The 22782-nt window shown below is 43.5% G+C and overlaps 1 protein-coding gene across 1 annotated transcript in view; it reads right to left on the reverse strand.

Moving 5' to 3' along the window:
* sall3a (spalt-like transcription factor 3a) overlaps nt 1-16634 on the reverse strand; it is an 87157-nt gene extending 70523 nt beyond the window's left edge. Inside the window, exon 1 of the mRNA XM_037785147.1 lies at nt 16081-16634. The gene's annotated coding sequence lies outside the window, so the exon portion shown is untranslated. The remainder of the gene's footprint in view (nt 1-16080) is intronic.
* Between the last annotated feature and the right edge of the window lie 6148 nt (nt 16635-22782).

The following is a 22782-nucleotide window of genomic DNA, read 5'->3' on the forward strand; positions in this document are numbered from 1 at the left end:
CTTTCTTCAATCAGGGCACGGCAGGGCTTCATTTTACAACCCCGACGCAAAAAAAAAACCCGGGGCCCGTCAAAGCTAATTAGCGCTGTTGCAAATGGATGCAGGTCATGGCTCTCAGCGGATTGGTCCGCAGAGGGGGTCGCCAAAGGTCAAACCTCCAGTATGGAATGATATAAACAATCATCTATAGACCACAAACCAATCAATCCCTTTTAACACTATCCACTTCCTGGTTGGCTGCTCCCAGAGGTCAGGGGTCAACGTGCAAAAAGACAACTGAGCCGGTGGGTTTGGGAGTGGGAAGCACACGCTACGGATTATCTATGTTTTAGCAATCAATACGTCGGCAAAATACCAAATATATCTTTGATATGATCTGTTAAAAATCTGTTCTTTCTGTGCCTGCTTATAATTTATACTGAATTAATTTATGATTTTATTACTTTTGCCACATTACAGCTTGGAAAGACAGCAGGTTTTGCATGAATTCTGTACAAAATGACATTAAAGTTGTGATTATCTGTACACATTTTTCTTTTTGTGCAGTTAAAATCATACGTCAGCGTGTGTTTTTTTTCCCGCACACTGAATAAAGCCACTTCAACATCAACATGAAGTTCCGCAATTAGCTGAGCAGAGAGAAAGGACAGAACGACTGAGAGAAAGAGAGGAGGGAAGAGGAGGGGGGAGAAAGATGGAAACCAACGCTTGAGGAATTGAATTACCAGAGCCTTTTCTCATTATCATTTAGCCGTCTTTTATGGCCCACCAGTAAGAGATGATGTTCCCATGACCCCGCACAATACACAGACATATTATTCAATCCGGCCTCGATGAAATTCCTGCAAATAAAACCTTTGTGCTGGGCAACAGCTAATTATTTGACAGATTGGCCCCCTTCTGGCTCAGGTTACAGTGTGGAGTGGCCATGTTTTTGCCCCCCCCTCCCCACTACACCCGCACCACCAGCACTCACCCACTCTCCCCCAGCCCCAGTGCAAAGAGGGGCCACTTTGAGAAAATCCCAGAGGGCCTCATTCTTTTCAGGAGATTATATATTTCAGCCCCCCCCGCCCCCCTCCTCCTCCCCTCCTTTCCTCTTCTTCCCAACCATCTATCCATCCAAAATCAGGGGAGCGTGGTGTGTGTGTGTGTGTGTGTGTGTGTGTGTGTGTGTGTACAGGGGGTGTCTGTGTGTCAGTGACAGCAGTCATTTCATAGTTTAAAGGGTGTTCTCAAGCAGAAATATTTAATCTTCCCACGAAAATAAAGTTTGACTGCTACACACAGAGAGAAAAAACAAACCATGTCCAATACGTGTTGTGTTACTCTGTATTTATACTACTTTGAAGAACTACCATACCTATGCATCTAGTGTGTTTTTTCCCGTAATACCAAATTAGAGAGCGAGGAACATTAACGGATTAAAGTTTTGGGTGGGCATGCCTTTGGCACCGATTCAGTCCACTAATAACAAGAGTTTGTCATTAGTGTTCGGACATGGACCACCAAGATAAATGCCAACACATGTTTAAATTATCTGGAGAGTAATGGCGTTCTCCTTCAGCCCTTTCCCTCCCCATAAAGATCCCGTGTTGACTCGACTATGCAGACATTTTTGAGTTATCAGCGCAAGTTTAATCTGTTGCTTATTTTGCACCCATGCAGATGGTATAATTCAAGAGGGAGAGTGCGTTAAAAGAGGTTAAAACTAAACAATTAATTGGAATAATGTGGAGGGGGAACTCCATTGGGGAACAATGGTATTTAACTAATGCACCTTTAAAAGCTTCAGAGTAAACTGAAATTAAAAATAAGTCTATAAAAACTAAAGAAAATTGTATATAAAATAATTTATATAAAAAATATCAAAAACTGTGATTCTAAATTATGTATTTTTTTCCCAGTAAAATCTATAGAGGGATTAAACTTTAGGTCGCACTATCTATAAAGAAAACGTGGTGTGTTTTCTGAGTTATATTTAAAATATTAAACACAATATGTACTTCAAACAAGATAAATATTTATATATTCTTATTTTTGGCCCTGACTCTGACTGTGAAAAGTACCAAAACTGAAACTTAAAGTCACTGATAATTATTATAATCTTGGCACAGAGTGCTTGTAAAACCACAACACTTTTGCCTCCACCCCAACAGAACTAAAACAGGGAACTGTTGCTACAGTTTAAGGCATTTCTACTGCGATGCTGTCGGAAATGACCAAAAAATAAAAAATAAGGAATTGATATCATATAATGAAACAAGTGAAAATGGAAGTTGGATTTTGATTTACAGTAAAGAAAATGCACAGTGGTGCCATGCATGGCATATAATTATCTCACAACTAGTGAGAAACAGTAGCTGTACAGTAGATGATAACCTGAGTATATATGAATCCAACATGTTTCGTTGCTGTGCAAAGAATCAATCTAAAATGTTTTATTTCTTAACATTTATCGAGCCACTTACATTGTCTTATTTTAACATCAATTGAAGGACTGATGACCCTCTGCAGGTTTCCAAAAGTCCCATTAAACACCAGTTTGGACAAACTGAAGCAGAAAACTAGTGATGTTTTCTCCTAAAAACTTGACAATCTCCCACCTTCCCATCCTCAGTCTCCGCCTTCTGTGTGCCTGCAGCCGTGCAAACGCTCGCCGGGCTCCGGTTGCATGTCTGGGATGCCCGACTACTGTTGTGTTCACCTGGCATGAACCCAAGCGAGCGGAGCCTAGAGTATTCATTGCTCAACCTGGGTGAAGGTCATGGAGTCCAGCCCTTCCCCGCTCCGCTCCCCAATGAGCAAACATATGGTCGTGGAGCACCTTGAACATGTTTGGGTGACCACAACTACTTGGCCTGAGCTGAGAGACAGAGGCGCTGAAGGAGGTTCAGGCTCACCTTGCTAAAGCAGAACAAGGATAAGGAAGGGAGAACGAGGCTGCCAACAAACAGTGGACATCATTCACTAGTTGCTCGCACACGGGAGAAACCCATGTGAAGTCCCCCATCTAGATATAGCTGTGAAAAGCTGCCTCCTCGCCTCCCTTGTTTCTGTTGATATAAATGCGTGTAATCATAAGGTACAATATCATCACCCCGTTGTTCAAACAGCCGAGCCTCGTCTAATCGCTTCCATGTTTCCTCCGTGTTAAGCTCATTAGTGGGTGACCTAAAGGCATGTAGGAAAAAAAGACAAGCGAGAAAGACGAAAAAAAAAAAATCTTTGGATAATGGATGCTTGCTGTTTTGAGACAGTAAAAATAAACAGGTCTGCGGCTTTGATAATGAATATGGTGTAAACATCAGCCCAGAGTGTGAGTTTATCACAAACGTCCAGCTAATAACCCCACTAGTGTGTACGTGTGTGTATGCGCATTCTCATATACAGCATGTGTACGAGCATGCCTGCATTTGAGCCTGTGTGTGTGTGTGTGTGTGTCATTGCATGTGTGTGTATTTGTCTTTGGGGGGGCTGAGGGTGGTGTTGAAGATGATGATGACTCGCTGGTAGACTTTGTGAATGGGATGTGAGAGTGTCTCTGGTGTCTGAGTGTCTGGCCCAGGTGGCGACTGGAAGGCCGACTTCATTAGCCTTAAAGAGGAAACAAAGGAAGATGCATCGTAAAAAAAAAAGAAAAAAAAGTGCCATCCCTCATCTGCGAGGCCACCGCCTGACACATTAGGAATCTGTATGCTCAATTAACCACTGGCAGGCTCATTTTTCCTCTCCCTCTCCCTCTCCCTCTCTCTCTCTCTCTCTTTCTCTCTCTCCCGCGCTCTTGATCAAACAGAGAAGGCTAGAGCAATCACACTGGACTGAAGCAGGACTCGATACATGGCATGGTTATGAAGTTCCAACATATTCCGTTTGATTTGCAGTAAGGGGGCATGGAAACTGGAGAAACTTTGTGGAATTTATGTTAAAAAAATAACATTATTACGCAACGTTTTTTTGCAGAACATTTAACAATTTGTCACTTCCATGATTAAAGCTGCAGTGGGTAGAAATGGAGCAAATATGATTGAAAAAAGTATTTTTTATATCGTGACAGTAGTGCATGAGACAGGTAATCTGAAAAAAATCATGTGCCTCGGTGTCCTCCTGTGCTCCTAACGGCATCTGCAAGATTTCACAGACCGGAGAAAAACAAGCAGTCAGAGCTGATCTGAGGTCTGCCGTCCAGTTGTCGTCTATGAAAGTCGGCTGTCAATCACTCGCGAACTCCGATCAAACAGTCAAACTAGGCAGCGCTGATCAAATATGAATCAATATTCTATTACTGTAATGTATATTTCTCTCCTCAAATGTTTTCAGAAACACAACACAAGGTGTAGCAGTCTAGTTTTCTCTCAGAACACTTGAATTATAATATGCTGAAAGGTTATTATGGCATTTTTTCCCAATGATGCCTACTGAAGCTTTAAAATGAAGCAAATCTTGCAGCACTGAAAATGCTTTCAAAACCTTTCTCTAATAGATTTTACCACTGTCTCGTTGCAGGAGGAAGAGGTAAATCAGATGCCCGGGAGGACGCCAAAAACACATTACTCCTGGAGTCCAATTTGCACGTGAGTTCTGTTATTGGAACTTCTGTTTCACCAAAGTATGGTAGGTCATTTAAATGGGGATTTTTACATTACATATTACAAAGATGGCAGATTCACACAAGAGTAAAATTAACAACAGTTTTATTTTTCTTTCTAACTCCGCACACCAACTCCAACTTGAACCAACACTGACTCAAGTGACATCGCTTGACGCAATTAATCAGATTTCCTGCAGCTCCCTTTGGAGTCACAAAAGGCTTTATACAGCTTTGTTCACATGTGCAGTAGTACTGCCAAACACCTGTGCGCACCTGTGTCTATCAGACCTGGTTGAGTGTAATCAGCAGCATGGGACACACCTGGGCATAAAAGCCTGAGCAGCAGTTGGCAGATCTCCTCTCACCCCATACCTCTGCTTTGTGGCTTTTGGTTCCTTTTCCCTTGTTTTTGAAACACAACATCCATGCAGCACATTTCCACGCATCTACTAACTTTACAGATTCCTCCCATCCATTTGTTTGACTAACTTTTTGTTTAATAAATCACTTTATTTGTTAAGTATACCCGAGTGTATCCCATTCATGTCACAGTTTTAGAGCCGGGGCTGTGACAAACGGGCCGTGTGTAATCGAGTTCCTCTTTAATGAGTGCTCATATAATGCATCATTAAGCAAATGTGTTGTATACATAAAACTGTTGCAAAACATCATCTTTATATGGACCACAATGTTGACCCCAGTCTTCCCCTTTCATCGACATGCACACAAATCAAACACGCCCCCCCCCCCCCCCCCCCCCCCCCCAAAATTTCCTCTCTTGAAACTGGGTGGCAACCTGAGGATCTTTATCTTCCCACGAACCTCCTGTGAAAAATGACAAAGTGCAATAAGGACCTGGCTGAGGTGGGGTTTTGGGTGGTGCGCTGAGGGTGTGGGGGGGAGTCACTGCGATACGCATCAGCCTTTGATTAACGAGGTGAGCTAGACACTCTTTAAAATCGCAGGGGTCACGGCTTAGGAGGCCTCCATCCAGCACTTCGCCACACTTCACAGGGCCAACTTGTCTTTAATATCGGACCCGCCCCTCTCTCTCTCCTCTGTCCCCCTCGTCTCCCCCCTCTCCCCCCCTCCTCCATGCCTCTCTTTTGAGGTCTATCAGAGAGATGAAAAATGGCACGCAGCTGGCCGAGCACTTCCTTCCCCTTGTCGGGGTCAACAGTTCACTGTGCTGATGGAGACCCTCACACCTTCATTAATAAGAGCTCCCCTGCACTCACACAGGTCGCTTCGCTGCATCGCTGGACGGCCATCACTCCTACCTTTGTCTGGATGTCCTGTCGTTACATTCCTCCACCGCTGCATACGTCATGGACTACTTTGCTGATGACTGACAGCTTTTTCTTTTTTTTAGCTAGTGTGCAGAAGTTGAACAATGACTAGGTTTGCATGCACATTAATATTCCACTAGTATTCCGAATATTACAATATTCCCAATTTGATATGGGTCATGTAAACAGCCTGCTCCGTTTGGATATTCTGAATTAGGCCTTATTCTAAATGGAGCATTTTCCGATCAAGACATGTGGGTAATGCCAATATTATTCAGGTTGTAGGGGGATTCTTTGGACATGGATGCAGCACATTCAGAATATGCATTTCAATTGTAGTTTTTACGGCAGTTTGCGACACACGTCCTCTTCCCTGTTTACGGCCAGCTCTGTGCGTTGTACACACACTAACTAGCCAATTACCTAGACAATTTGCAGAGATGCATGCCCAAAAGAAAAGTTTCTGGTCAGAAGGAGAAACACACCTACTTTTAAACATTCTGAAAGTCTTGGATATCAGCAGGTGTTTGGATATGCGCAACTATCGCAACGCCGACCAAGAAGGTGGTTGAAGGAATGAATGAGGAAGGCTGCATTCGCACGGTCCAACAAGTCCGCCGCTGGTAATGTTAATCAGAGTATTCGCGGCTGCATGTAAACGGGAATATTAGTGGAATATTCATTTTCATTAGCCATGTAAACAGCTTAGTAGGAATATTGTCATTTTCGGATTAAGGGCAAAAACTGGAATATTTTGTGCGTGTAAACGTCGTCAGTGAATCCATGACCTTGGGCAATATGGTTAAATTCCCTCTGAGAAGAACCCTAAAGTCAATGAATCCTACAAATCAAACAATTTTCAATTTTAGATTAGAAAAAAAAAAAATGTAACATGCTCATCCATCCAAAATCTGTAACCGTTTATCCTATTCAGGGTCCCGGCGGGGGGCTAGAGTCGATCCCAGCTGACATTGGGTGAACCCTGGACAGGTCATCAGACTATCACAGGGCTGACACATAGAGACAGACAACCACTCATGCTCACATTCACACCTACCGGCAATGTAGAGTCAACAATGAAGCTTAAACCTGCATGTCTTTGGACTGTGGGAGAAGAACCTGGAGAAAACCCACGCCAACACGGGAGAACATGCAAACTCCACACAGAAGGGCTGTGAAGCGACAGCGCTAACCGCTGCACCACCGGGCAGCCCTAAACATGCTCATGACTTGAATAAAGTTAAAAGCATATATTAACATTGGTGCATGTACCTCAATATTGGGGTTTTAAAAAGGGGATATTTAGAGTTTTTCGGGCTGTAAACATCACTTGTTCGCTGGGGTCAAACCACTTAAGTCGGTTTGGGTTTATGAAGCAGCAAAGCCTCCAGTGGCCGCTAATGGGACTTTGAAGACCTTTGATCCGAAGTTAATGACTAAAATAAAACATTTTCTAAATTAGAATATTATGAGCCAACTATATAGAATTAATCCCACTCTATAATAAACGGTTTGATATCTGCTTTATTGGCAGCGCGGAGCAGAATGGATTGACAGCAGAGGCCAGGCCGGTCAGATTCCGAGTGCTCTCAAAAAGAGGTGCTAATCATAATGCTGAGGTAGCCTCGTTGAGCTGCTAATTACCTCCATTATGAAGATGCAGAGTGCCTGATCAGAGGCGGCCTCAGTGTATACGTGTGTGTGCACGTGTGTGTGTGTGTGTGTACTGGTCTGCGCCGATTAAGAGGAGGATTAGCCGTCCATCCTGAGGAGGGAGGCGACCGGGGGGTACGAGGAGAGAAGAGGGGGGGAGTGGTGATGGTGGGGGAGGGGGTGGGGGGGGGGGAAGAGGAGGAGGAGGGGGGGTGGGGGTGGGTGTCCCCCTCCTGGAGACGAGCCCTGACCTTCTCATTTCATCCTCATTAGTATCTCATGTCAACAGAGCAGCCACTCCTTAATCATCTGCTATCATCCCAGGCCTACACACACACACACACACACACACACACACACAAATAAAGACACAGATAAACACAAACGTGCACGCGGGCTACTTTTACAAACATGTCCTGAATATTCATCTATGAAAAAAAAAAGGATATCATAATAATTTTATGAAGCATAAGTGATATGTTATTAATATGATCTTCCTTCCAAAATAATCAAACTTTTAAAAAGTGCGATAGCAATAATCCAAAAAGTACCATCTCAGCTCGACTGAGAGAAGTGTTACCAAAATAACTCAGTTGATTTTTTTTTTTAATCCAAATCCAACAATGTATTTGTTGGAGTTGGCTTATACGGGACGGTGTGGCGGACAGCAGCGCGCTGGCGTGGCAGAGGGTGGGCTCGTCTGTCTGTGTCGGCCTCGGTGCCACAGAGGCCCCAGCAGGGTCGGGGGGAGGCGGGGGGCGGGGGCTCGGGGTGCCAGCACAAATGAGCTCCATTCATTTCCCCCACTTCGGCATATGGTGGCCCATTGTCCTCGGCCACAGAGGCAGAAGTGATGCAATTTGTTGGCATGTCCTGTCATCTCACAAACTGCCCGTCCCACCGAGGCTCTGGCCAGCAGAAGACAAGCAAGGGCAGCTTGTTGTTGCACCCGATAAACGGTGTAACATGAAACGGTAGCAACAGATCACACACCCCCCATACGTTATAAAGACATATGCGGTAAATATTTTTGATGAACAGAGTCGGAAACAACAGGATCAATCAGAGTAAATCTTCCAGAAGATTATAACATACAGTATCTGTGTCAATCCATGTTGTTTTTTCAGGTTATAACAACAGCTTATCCTTATTTACAGAATAAGATTTAGTCTGATTAAGACATGATAGCCTCCTTATTTGCCTCATGGTATGGAAAAAACATCAGCCTCGGCAAAACAACACATATGGAAAAACAACAAAATACCGCACTTAGAAATGAAATCAAAACCAGCGCAGAAAGAATAAACAGTGAAACCGCAGATTTATGAGTGAGAGTGAACTGGGCAGCTCACCCCGGGCCTGTTCCTGGTTTCACTATGCCAAGCATGAAGCTACTGTCTGACAGGAGAGGGGAAGGAGTCTTGTTCAACTTCCTGAAAAAAGCAAACTTTTGACATGAGGTGCACAATATAAGCAATGCAGCAGCAGAAAGAAAAGAAGCGTCTAGACATGACTGCATTTAGGTCAGACGGAGGAAAACATATGATCACACAGTCACGCACAAAACGATGGTAGTATATGGTGTTGACAGGCGTTTGGATCGCCGGGTCAAAAGTCACTGAACCCATTCCACGCTGACATGTGAGTGTGTGTGCTGCATCCCTGCTTCACAGCGTGGTTTCACTCAATACTGGCTGTGTCAGTTGGAGGTTTGGTGTTCATTGTCCGCGCAGCGTGCAACCACACCCGGCGCTCTCTCTATTGCGTGCACGCTCTCTCGGCGTGCGACGGGAACGTGGGCTTTTCCCACCGAGCTCCCGGAGAAGAAATCAACAGAGGGGAGCACCTTCAGACAGAAGTCAACTTCACTTCAGCCACTCTGAAGATTGATGACGTTGGGTCCTCGTTTCAGTGGGTGTAAGAGAAACAAGTGGCCCTCAGAGACTCATTACACCTCAGCAAGATTTGGACAATGGAGTGACACTGCTCCTGATTACCAGATTCATCATTTGTATTGGTCTGGGTGGCTCTTTCACACATGTCAGCTGGAGAACTGTACCAAAATTAGTCATGTCCTGTACTGTAAAAAAAAAAAAAAAAAGCTGAAGAAAGAAAGATTATGACGAAACTGAACTTCTGTTTATTCGTCACATGTAAGACATGCAAAAACAGTCAGATAATCCATCTTCGTCCCTCACACAAACATTCAACCAGGCTAGCTGTGGTCCATCTAATACCCCAATCATACATCGCTGACCTCAATCCTGGCCACACGTTTCTCTCTCCTCCTCCCCCCCACTTGTTCTTCCAGCCACCATGCTGCGGTAACTGAGTTCCCTCTCCGGCCCTATCCTTAACCCCATTTGTACCCTCCACCCCCGCCTACCCGCCAACCTGTCAGGGACCGGCTTCCCATGTCCATCAGCGGGTGATGGATGAGGTGGAAGGTCGTCACCCCACTCTCCAGAGTTCACTGATCCTATCAGCCATGCAGACACCTCCAAATCATCATGGGGGGACGTTACTGAAATTATACATTTAGGGAGAGAAACCCCAAACATGGATGCGCTGTTTTGCAAAATTTTCTTCTAGAGAGACGTTATACTTATGAATTTCATTAGCTGTCAAGCATTTCTGATGCTATTTTCCAAGGAAACCATGCTGGAGGGACATTTTAAAGTTACTAGTGCAGTGCATATTCGGAACGCATGTCCATCTGTAACGGGCCAATTGCTTGGCCCCCAGAAGTGTTGCTTGCAGTCTGGCTGCTTGCACCCACCAAGTGTGAAGTTGACCAGATGAACGGTTCTCGAGATGTGCAAAGGACAGTCACACATACATACACTGATAGACATTCCTTACTTTATAGTTAGATGATTCTACTACAGCGCCATCTATTTGCCAACTGGAACCAAATTTGTCATGGTCACTCAGACATCATATCTACGCATGTACACCAAATATGGTCACAATAGCATTCAGGAGATATGACATATTTTGTAATATAAGCCCTGCCCATAGCGTTTGATCTAACTGTGATGGCCAGCTATAGCAAAACTATACGGCAGAACAAAAATCCAAAAAAGTAACTATTTCCGGTCCAGAGATGTTCTGTACAAAATTTGGTGGTGATTGCTCAAAATTTGTAGGTGGGGTAGCAAAAAATCTAATTTGGACACAATGCAAAAGAATGGAAAATCAATCTAGATGCAAATAGGCGTGGTTTATATGGATAGAAACGTCACGACCCACATAATCCATGGAAAAAAATATTTTGTTTCTGAGAGTTAATGTTCATAAGTTACAGACCAAAATGTAATGTTCATGGTTATAGCGCCACCATCTGGTTAAATTGCACCATTATCGACACTGCACTCCCGTGGGTCCATAGCAATAGACCCGCCAAGTGTGAAGTCGGTCGGATGAGCGGTTCTCTACAGACAGATAGACAGAGATTCCTCACTTCATAGTTAGATAGTTAAGCCCTTTTTTGACTCTTTGTATATGTGTTTAAAAGCGTACTCCACAGATTATGCATTGCACTCAGATGGACTGTATTTAGAAAAAAAAAAAAGGATGCAGAAGCACCAGAGTCATCTTCTTTTTTATTCCACACATTCTCCTTCCTTACCAAAATCGTCCGCCTACATTACCCACAATACAACTAGACCGCCAACTTGTAGCTGCTAGCGTAGCCTCAAGCCACTAGCCTCATGTAGGGATGAGGAGCAGGCTACAGAGGTCTGGTAAGCTCACTTCTTTCTCACTCCACACCCCTGGATGTTTTTCTTTTTCAGACTTGTAGTCATCTGACCCAGTCGACACTAACTCAAGTGACATCACTTGACATCACTTTATCAGACTTCACGTAGCTCACTCTGGAGCTACAAAAGGCTTTATACGATTTTTTTCATATATGTAGTAGTACACCCCAAGACCTTTAAACAGATTTTGACGTGTAAAATCGGTGGAGTTCCCCTTTATATTTACTTCTGGGTTTTGAAGTACACACTAAATCTTATCTGGTTTTTTTTGCCATCCTGGTTCCATGGTGGAAGATTCAAACTCTCGCAGAGAGAGTATACAAAGTGCCAATGAAACAGGCAACACAAGTAAAGGATTGTTTGTTGTGTTAGAATTTTCTAGCAGTGTGAGGTGTGAAGATTTATTGCATTTTCCGAACAACAAGACTTCCTCTTATTAAATAGATATCCGACACTCAGTAGAAAAATAGAAATGATTTCCCCGAAAGTGATTTTCCGTAAAACGCAATGAAATTTGATTGCACCCTGGTATAAACTAGTGCAGTGTCTCACCCCTGACTGACCTTAAATTGCCTCTTGATGCCTATGGCGCTGTAGGAAAAACAGTAGTCCTATTGGCTCATTTCACATGTGTCCTGGTAAACAAAGCTATAGGATACGGTTGGAGCTTCAATTGCTGAGGAAACTGGAAACGGCTAAACTCAGATCCTGGATAAATCTGTCCCTAGTTTTCCAGCAGCAGAACACATGGCAGCCAAAGGAGGCTGGGTTTTCTCTCACTCATATCATTCAGTCACAGGGAGATTGATATACTATAAATACACAAGACAAATAAACAATACACAATGGTGTCAAGCCTCGCCACTGACAGGGGCATAGATCAATGTTATTTCCCGCTTTTGCAAAAATACCTAATTCCCCTTATTTAATCAAGCGTCTCCGTGCTCGGGCCCCTCCGGCTGATTTATGACGCCCGCTGCCTTTATGAGTACCTGTTTCATTTTCTTGTCTCTGCTCTGACACCTAAAGTGATAGGAATTTTATGCTTTTGATAACAATATGAGTTTCACTTTGGCCCGGAATTCATGGCCCTGTCAGCGGGCCAATAAATAACAGCAGCGAAAACATTCACAAGCTTCCACAACAAAGCATCCACCCAATGGGATTTACCTTGGGATGGAAGCAGAGAGGACGGAGCTATGAATAGAAAAAAAAAATAGAGGGGGGGGTGTGGGGGTGCAGCACAGGAGGTGACGTCTATCGGAGGAACGCAGGATCATAGTAAAAGGTCATGTCAGCGAGAGTGGAAGTGCAAAATGTTTTCCGGTGTCGCCTCGTCAGGATTCATAATTGGTGTGCTGTCATATGAGCATTTTGATAATGTCACATGAACATAAATGCCATGCTTTGACACGCTGCTCTTCAGCGATCATAAGTATGTACAGCAGGGGAGCTCAAACATTTTCATGTCACGGACCCTCAGGTAAAAAATCATTACAGGTCATGGACCCCCATCGGTCTTTATCCCGAGGCCGCAGCAGTGTGGAGATCTTTGTTGCTGTTGGTTTAGTTAGAGTTTTACTGCCTGCGCTTTGTCCTCAAGTCTTTTTAGTCGTTTGTTTTCAGTCTTTAAAGTTGAACTCACTTTCATGAACTAAGTTCATGAAAGTGAGTTTTTGATACTATTTATGATCAGCATATTTTTTCAGCATTAGCAATTCAATATATTTACATTCTGTTGCGTTACATTACCTCTAAATATGAAACTGACCACCCAAGAAGAAAGACAGAATCAGTTGTTTCTGCAAGCACCCCAGAATGAAATATGTAAAAGGGACTGTTTTTAACTTTTTACACGTATAAATCATTGCAGGTCGGTGTCGCATGCGCGCTCACGTGTGGCTACGCTGTTCAGACAAGACTCCAACACAAACTACACGGAAGCACCAAAACCGCAAAGTTCTATCTAGTGAAGCCCGTCTGTTAAACAGTGTTGGCCGCGGTCGGAGGACGCGGGGGAGGACGCGGGGGAGACCATAGCTTTGGTCTCCAGGATCGGAGTCTCTGCTCCTCTGCCTGCTTGCCTTCACTCACACATCGCGCTCGTTCTCACTCGCTCAGCTTGCTCCCCCTGACGTGCATGCGCGCACACTACACACTTCAGAAGAGTTAGTTTAGCTCTGAGAATATCTAGTGACTGTACAGTGGACGTTTGTGCAGAAATGAATGCTGCAGCTCCTCCAGACCAACAGAGGTTTCCTGTGTCTTGTGAAGTGACGGGGCTCCGCAGAGAGAAACGTTATCGTCTCCGACCAAAACTCCGGTGTCTCCCCTGTTCCCTCCGGCCGCGGTCGGGAGGCCGAGGCAGGAAAAGCCAACACTAGGATCAGCATTGATTCATGGAGAGACCTTCGTCTGGTCAGCTAACATTACTGCCAAGCAGCTGAAATATAGAGTGATATTGTGCTTTTAGCTGACGTGTGTCGCCTCACTGTTTTGACCGATGCTCGTTCATGTCTATGTAGAGCGAGCAAGCGCGAGCAACAGGACGCTGACTTTTCTTGACTTAACGGCCACAGGTGTTGCTGTTAACAAGCAATTTCTGATTCTTACAAACAGCCCCTTTAATGTTGAAATGACAACTAAAGCTCTTTAGCAGCCATATGCTGGGAGCAAAGGAGGAAGTTATGTGACATTGTTATACAGTGACAATGTCTATGTGGAGAGAGGTCTGGATGGATGGATGGGTCAGCAAAACATTGGGCTTAACATGGCAGACCGCTATGTGTTTAAAGTTGTATTATGGTTATTACGATGAAGGTCCCCTAAGCTTACCAATCTACTTATTTTAACCCAAAAAAGATGAGCTTTCCCTAAATCTAACCGCTTTTGTGCTAAACGCATAGACTGCATATAAGAAATGGACGCAGTCACCCTGATGTTTTGAAGCCTCGAGATTGGCATTTTGGCCGTCACCATCTTGGTTTTATTGCAACCAGAAGTGACACGAGAGGGTGGAGCTAAGCACAACTAAACACTGAATAAGACATATTAAGCGACCAAAATGTTAATATTAACTTTCATGAAAGAGTTAAAGTTACACAACAAAAACAAAAACAACTCCCAGACCGGACAACGCCGTGGTAGCGACCTGTCAATCACCAGGTAGCCGCACCCTAAAGCATCCCCTGCTTTATGGTCTATTTGACTCTAAATGGGACCATAATTTACTAAATGAACATCATGCTGTATTAAAGATTGCGATTGAGACCATAAACTCATGTTTACGATGTTTACTGAGGTAATAAATCAAGTGAGAAGTAGGCTCATTTTCTCATAGACTTCTATACAACCAGACTTCTTTTAGCAACCAGAGGAGTCGCCCCCTGCCGGCTGTTAGAGAGAATGCAAGTGTAAGGCACTTCAGCATTGGCTTCACTTTTCAGACCCGGAGGTTGCCCCACTGGCTGAACGATAACCATTGCGTTGTCACATCATAATTCTGAGACCTCTAGCATTAAACCCAACTTGTGGTACTTCCACTAACCATAGGAGTCACCAAATCAACCGGGACTGAACTCTTAAGGATCGTAATTTGGTGAAACAGTTTCTCATTTTGCTGGACACCCATTCAGAAACCACTGGAGCAACAACCCAAGAGGCTTTAAATGCCTACTGTAAGAACAGAGCTTGAATGTTTTCATCCATACATTGGTACCCAACTGCTTCCTCCCACAAAACCAGCTCTCGGCCCTCACCTCTCTTCCTTCGACTCCCCCCCCACACTCACTCCACTGGGACCCCTGAGCTGGAGCTTCTGTCTAATCTGTCATTGGCTGTTAAAAAAAAAAGTGTGAGAAAGTAATACACCAAAAATTCCCATATGCATATGAAAAATTATGTCCTGAATGGGGCCCAGGCGGAGTTAGATAGATTTATATTGACACTTCACACATTCCATTGACAAATTGGCCGTTTCTGCGTTGTTGCCAAAAACCTGCTGGTTACCAAGGCGATGACATTAAACCGGGTGAAAATGGCTCTTTACGTGTGATGAAGTCAAACAAAGATGACGCACTGTACCCGCCCGAACAAATCTAAGGAATAGGAAGTAAAATGTCAGGCATTTGAAAAGTAAGCTGCTGTAAACTGTGGTTATGGAGACTATAACGACTCACTGCCCAACCCCAAAGGTCCCTTTGTTCCAACCCCTCCTGGTCCTCGCTAAGTGAATATTATGGGTCTGAGTGAAAGGAAGGAGAGAGAGAGATGTTTTTTGTGTATCCCTACTTGAGCCCTGTGTGTGTGTTTGGCACAGGGGCCAGAGAAAGAGCAAAAAGAAAAGAAAAGGCAGGGTCACGACAAGCATTCGGTGCTAAAGGGGTGTGATCTGGCACAGACTCTTGGCATGGGCACAATGCATGGTGGGATGGCAGCGCCCAGGAGCCAACCTGACAGAGACAGAAGCTGCTCGGGGGCCAAACCGGCGTCTCGGTGGGGGCCGCGGAAGAAGACGGGAGGGAGACCAGATCAGAAGCAGAGGGGAAAATTGAGACAGATTTTCTTGCAGGTGTTGAGATAATAGACGGACAAATGACCTAATTGTTGGAGCGTTTTGGGGGAGAGTGGAGTGTTGGGGGGGAGGGGTAGGGGGTCTGATGAGTCTGGGTGGAGGTTCAGAGATCACAGAGGAGCAGGATTTGAATTACAAAGGCGAGCAAGTTGATGTATGCAAACCTGAAAACCATGACAGACACAGGAAGTCTTTCATATCTGCTCTTACCTTATCATCCGCTGTGTGAAGAGGGCGATTATGTCCTGGAGATTTACACTGAGACCTTGAGCTCAGTTTAATTGTCCTCTGTCTTTTGCTCTAGCGCCACCAGCAGGTCCAATATTTCGCTTATCCAATGAAATCTTCTCACTTAATGCACACAACATTTTCTCCTGACATTCATTGTTCCAAGACGTTTTATCCTGACAACTTTGGAGATCACCTGACATTTTCTTCAAACGGCACTATGAAGTTGAATTGCCTCAATTTTTGGATGGATTGCCATGGAATTTAAAACATATATTCATGTTCCTCTTCAGATAGGTTGGAAAGCCTTTGGTGATTCCCATCATAGGTCAAAATGACATTCCCATCAGCCTCATCTTGTCACGGTGCAGGGAGCATAACAGGCCCAAATGCAACCAGATTCAACGAAGATATTTAATTAACAAAAAGGCTTACTAAACTGAGAGTCCAAGCAAAACAAAACTCCATACACGACGAAAGACTGACAAAGAACATATAGGTACTGAGGTGGTGTAACTGACTAATTGGGTAGTGAGAACAGGTGTGCAGGAGGTGAGGGGAGTGCAGCACTAATTAGGGACAGGTGGATCTGTCCCCAAACAAAGGCAGGAAGTAAAACCAGACAAGACACAAGAGGAGAGGACTTTCAAATTAAAAACAGGAAACAAACTCTAACAAAAACCACTAGGACCGTGACATATCTGTAGGCCCACTTTGTGTTCAGTGTTAATTAGCAAATGTTAGCACGCTAACACACTAAAAAAATGGTGAATATGGTTAAAGCTTAAGTACGCAGTATATTTTTGGCATCATTGGGCAAAAAATTCCATAATAACCTTTCAGCATATTGTAATTCAAGTGTTCTGAGAGAGAACTAGACCTCTGCGCCTCCTCATGGCTCTGTTTTTAGGCTTTAAAATCTAGCATAGCTAGCATTAGTGGACTTCTCTGCCTTTCTTTTAATATTTCATCCATTTTTCATCCAGGCAGACTTTGTCTTTGTCACCTACTGGAGGTCAAAGCAGACCACTGCATCACTTTCTATCGCTTGGTTATTACTTGCTTATGCGGTGCAGTGTATTAGTACATATACTGTATTACATTAAAGGTGCAGACCTTTAACACAGAAACACGTTTACACACATCCTAATCAACCAGCTCCACTTTAAATGATTCAGAGACACGGCTCGGCCCTATCCATATTCTCTGGCGAGAGAGAGCCAGGATATATTTGGAACATCACACTTTTAAGAGCGTGAGCTTCAACTCCCCTGGGTCATTTTCTGCTCCGGTCTTAATTGAGAGTGTTCTGGAAAAATCATTACTATATTAATGATTTAACACAAAGTAACTACCTGCTTTTTTCCAGGAGGAAAGGGAGATTTGCTTCGAATCAATACCCATGCACGCTCATTATAAGGGGGGTAAAGTTATAGTAATTAGGCAGACACCAATAACTTTTTAATGATCTTTGTTTTTAATTGCATATTATCGGGCTGCACAGTCTGTGTGTTTATACCCAAATATAAGATAATGGTGAAGGGAGAAGTAGATTAAAGAGAGGAGGCACCTGCAAGGTTTTTCACCTCAGCAACAACAACAGCAGCACTGATAGTCTGCAGCGTGCACTGAGGATGAATGGGAGCATCTTTTCTTTACTTTTGTGCATCAGTTTTCCAGTAATGTGCCTAATGTGTGTGTGTGTGTTGTGAAATAACACTTCCCTTCCTGCTGTCTATTAGGGTGAGGAAGTGAAAGGACGGTCACAAAGAAAAAAAAAATGGTGTGAGGAAGTTTCAAAGAAATCAAAACATTAATATGCCAGTTGAATCATGGGATGTTACACTTCCTTCCTATAAAAGGATGCCTTAAAGGTGAAGTGAAGATCACCACCAGCACGCAATCTGAGTTAATTCAACGTCTGTTTCAGCTGAGTGTAGGCAGTCTTGTGTGTGTGTGTGTGTGTGTGTGTGATGAGAACGGTGCGGTTTTGCCACAATGAAAAAAAAGCAATAAAAATATGAATGAAAATGAGGATAAAATGCAACAGCAACGGCTAGCCATCTGTTAGCTCTTAAAGGGGAAGTGGTCTACTCAAAGCAGTGGAGGGGTGAGCATCTAAGAGAGAATAGGGAGGGCGGGTGGGAGGGAGCGGGATAAATGTGGTGATAGAAAGAGCCCAGGAATGCCAGCCTGGCAATCCAGGACTGCTCTGAATAAGTGAGCCAGCCAAGAGCTTTTTTTTTTTTCCTTCTTCTAATTCTGCCTGATGCCTTCCTTTACCCCTCACCCCCTTCACCCCCCTCGCCCTCTTCCCTCCCCGTCCTCCCTCGGCCTGTTCGCTCTGGCCCCGCTCCCCGAAACTCCGCGGCAGATTGTCGATTCAATGACTCCCCTGTCAGGTGATTATCTAGGAGCTTTAATGTAATCTTCCACTCACACGTACCATATTTCAATTACGACCGCCATTGTGAAACAAGCTGCATATTCAATTCACCAATCGCCCCGCAGTCGCCTCAACAATGTCAACTGTAAAAGAACGCCAGCTGAAGGCAATTATGCGTGTTTTCAGAGCCAATTATGATCGCTCTCACGGCGGCGGTTATGCCACGAGCAAGGGAGTGTTCAGAAATTTTTAATTTAATGACAATATGCTCGTGGTAGGATCCAGCGTGCCGCCCTCCCTCCTCCCCCCACTCCCAGGCCTGCCATCTCAGCATCCACAGAGGGAACCATTAAGGCAGATAGGAGAAGATTATGGTCTCTCTCAAGGGCCACACTGGGAGCACTGGGAGGGTCTCAGCAGTGCAGGGTAGATGGCATCCACTCATCCTCTCTGCAGGAGCACAGCTGGCACGGCCGAGTCCAAGCTAGAGAGGCAGGCTGGTTAGCTCCTCTTCCAGTTTGGACTATGCCTGCAGAGGGAGCATAAACTCACACATTCCCACAGCAGGCCGCAGATCCAGAGATGCTGTAGAGAGAGATCAAAGTGCGCTCCGCGGGGCTTCCTTCCTCCATATTTCTGAGACGCAGGCTCGACATCATTGGGTCTGAAAGCTTTCGGAAAATTGGCTTGACTGTTTTTCGCTTCCCACTGTGCAAACCTGTTCAGATAAATGTACACAACAAAAAGTTAAGTGATTAGAGAAGTTTGTCCACAAAATACACACATTTTAAATTATTTAAAAACAACGTTTTATTGATTATTTGCCAATTATTTCTATGTAATAAACCATTTGGAATGAAAATTGAATTGGCTAAAAAAAATTTTAAAAAATGCTCATCTCAAGGTAACTTCTTTAAATTGCTTGTTTTGTCCAACAAATAGTTCAAAATCCAAATATATTGAATTTAAAATTATATTAAACAAATAAAGCCAAATTTCACACATGAGAAGCTGGAAATAAAATAAAATAAAAAATAATAACAAAACAAACTAAAATATTTTTTTTCACTTCATGAACTTCAATGAGGATTTCAACAATTATAATAATCAATAAATCAATTGACTACTTATCGTTTTAACATTAAAAAACCCACCTTAGAATAATATTTTAAGAGGGGAAAACGCTGTGATTCTACATACCTGATTATTACCAACCAGAGGTTATATCCTACACAGATCTTTATCTACTATCACATCACTAAAGCAGAGGTTCTAGTGATAGAGAATATATATATCGTCCATAGTTTTGGGCAACAGATTTAAAAGCTCCATTCTTCAAATAACAGCATGCAGGTTAGATGTGAGCCTCCCTCCCTCTCCCACTGGGATGTTTGTATAAAACCCAGTCAGTTCTCAGGGGTAGAGGTTGACAGGAGAAGACATCGCCCCAGTCCCTGGGAGATTGGCGAACACAACACATATATTAATGCATTAAATGTGTTGACTGTGTTCAGCCCAGGGATGTAGGAGGGAGAGGGAGAGAAAGGTTAGGGGGAAGAGAAGAAAAAAAAAAAAGCTGTTGTAATGTATGGTGTTGTCTTGTATAGCGTGTCTGGCAGCGGGGTGGGGTATGTGGGGGAGGGGGTGGGGGGGGGGGGGGTTGGAGGAGTGTCGGCCAGATTATAAGGCCTGTGGTGAGAGATGAGGGATGGCCGACTTGTAAACAAGTGACAAGCGTCCTGGATGACAATTCCTAATCCATCATAGTGCTGTCAGCGGTGACCGGCGAGGTGACGGACAGGACCCAGGAGAGGGGACAGCTGCTGCACGTCAATCCACATCATAATTTGAAAAGCTTTTTCCACATGAGCTTAAAAACAGAGGGAGAGAGGAAAGAAGTCATACATCCCACTATCTGCCACCTTCTCCTCCATCTCCCTCCCTCCCTTCCTCCCTCTCACTTTTTTCTCCTTTCCTTTCTCCCTCGCTGTTGAGGTTGGAGATGATGTAGTTTCCTCTTCCCTTTCAGATGGTGAACTAGAAAAACCATGGTATCCTTGAACCTGTCTTTGCTGATGGGACTATAATCAGACACAAGACACCTTGAAAATGTAATCACCAAAACCACCTACAGTATAGATGTGTTCAGACATATTTGTCCATGATAACTTGTCCCAGTGTTATGGGAGTTAGTTGCCTGACAAATGTAAGTTTGATTTAATTAAATGTTAGATTTTTCTACTTCAGGAACATGTCATCACTGTATTTACTTATGCTGCAGCCTTGAGTGTTTCTTGTTCACTAGCAGGGTGTTAAACTCTATGAGATTCTTGATTTTTTTTCTGCTTATTTTTATTTGTGCAAACAAAAATTTAAACAACACTCTTAATAAAGTTTGAACCCTTCTGTTTTGTTGACATTGGCTTTACTTCCTTGTTGTTTAGAGTCCCACAGACCACCCGACCCTGCTGTATGTGTCAAAATCATAATTGCAAAATCAACCATTTTTTTCCCCATCTTTTTATTTTCTTCTGACTTTATTAAAATACAATATGTAGAAAAGTAATAAAGTGGTAACCCTTCCCTTTGCCACAAACTGGGCATGCACATTTGATGAAGACGACAAAACAGAAATAACCATAAAGCATCGTTATTACAACACGGGTTATAATAAAGATAAATTGCTGTTTAGTTGTAACCAGGTTCTCCATGCAGGTTCTATCAGTATGCAGCTGAATCAGGTGCTTCTCACAGCAAATGTCCAAAGGGGACTGGAGCACACTGACTGAGCTGCTTTTAATAGACAGAAACATGCCATTGGTTCAAAATCGTGTTTCTAAGCAACTCTCATAAAATGAGTTAAAGTCATGAAGTATCAAGGTGATACAAACAATGTTGAGCAGGTTTGTGTGAGCTGTTAAAGAGGGCCCGGGGTCTGCAGGACCCCAAACACAACATTAGGGGTTAAAGGTGCAACTGATAACATTGATAACTTAAACTTTATTAGATTAGTCATATGTATACAGGTACATATGTTAAATCTGACCTCTGCATTTAATCCATCCTGTAAAGCACCCAGGGAGCAACTTGGGGTTCAGTTTCTCGCTCAAGGACACTTCAACATGCAGACAGTGGGAGCCGGGGATCGAACCGCCAACCTTGTTGTTAAAGGACGACCACTCTGAGCTAAAGCCACCTCAAATATAACATAGAAATATATAATAACATTCAGACACTAGATGTCACACCTTGTTAGAAGCCTTGTTAGAACGTCAAATACCTTCCACAGAGATAAACAAATATTCATTTTGGACCCGCCAACATTTTTAAAATGAATAATAATTCAAATTCATAATATAATATTTTTTTTTCTTTGGAAAAGCAAGACTTTTATATGGCACCTTTCTAAAAGCTCTGTGCGTGTATTATTTCAAAAAAATATTTGTCTCCATAAAAATATTATCAATAAGACTTTAAAAAAATGCAATTCAGTATAAATAAATTGTCAACAAAATGTACCTTAAAGAGGTTTCAGGGAAATTGATAATAATCAAAATGTAATTTATGGATGAAAAAAACAACTTTGAAGCATGTGTGAAATATATTCAATGGGACATTAGTGGCAATCTTTGTAAAAAAATATATAATAAAAAAAAAGATTCAACTGTAAATGCATTTTAAGGTCAGGTGTAAACACAATCTCAACTCAGTCCAGATATGAGATGCTTGTTAGCGCCAGGTGTAAAGAGGCCCTATTAGTATCAATCTTCCTCTTGGCTGTCGACGGGCCGATTTAGTCGCCCATGTTGGGTCAAGGCCCTCATTCTTTTCTCAAAGACCTCGCTTCCCTGCCAAACCGGGATTTCCGATTGAGGGGCTTCAATAACAACTTTGATGTGGACGGCGTCCTAGAGGGTGAAGTGAAAAGCAAGAGGGAGGAGGGCCGCACAATGGCCCCGACCTCCCTACCGCATCTGCACAGATCACGCTCTAAATGGTCACATTGATGCTGCCGCTTAGCTCTTTGCTGGGAGTCCTGATGGAGCCAACGCTGGGGACTGGGACACGGCGAAGCCTGGGCACCTGCCAACAGACAGGGACAAATTGATTGAGATCAAGCCAGCTCTTATTGCATTTAACCCCCACGCACTTACCAGTTAGTTCTGCTTAAGGCAATGAAACTGGAAAGGAAGTGTAAATAGAGGTGCTGTTAAATAAAAAAGATTTACTTTGTCATAATTTGTTTGTCTCATTATTGTTTCTAATTGTTTACTGGCTATGTTCACTCCATTTTGTTA

Source organism: Sebastes umbrosus, chromosome 11 (assembly GCF_015220745.1).
Source record: "Sebastes umbrosus isolate fSebUmb1 chromosome 11, fSebUmb1.pri, whole genome shotgun sequence".
Taxonomy (NCBI): Eukaryota; Metazoa; Chordata; class Actinopteri; order Perciformes; family Sebastidae; genus Sebastes; species Sebastes umbrosus.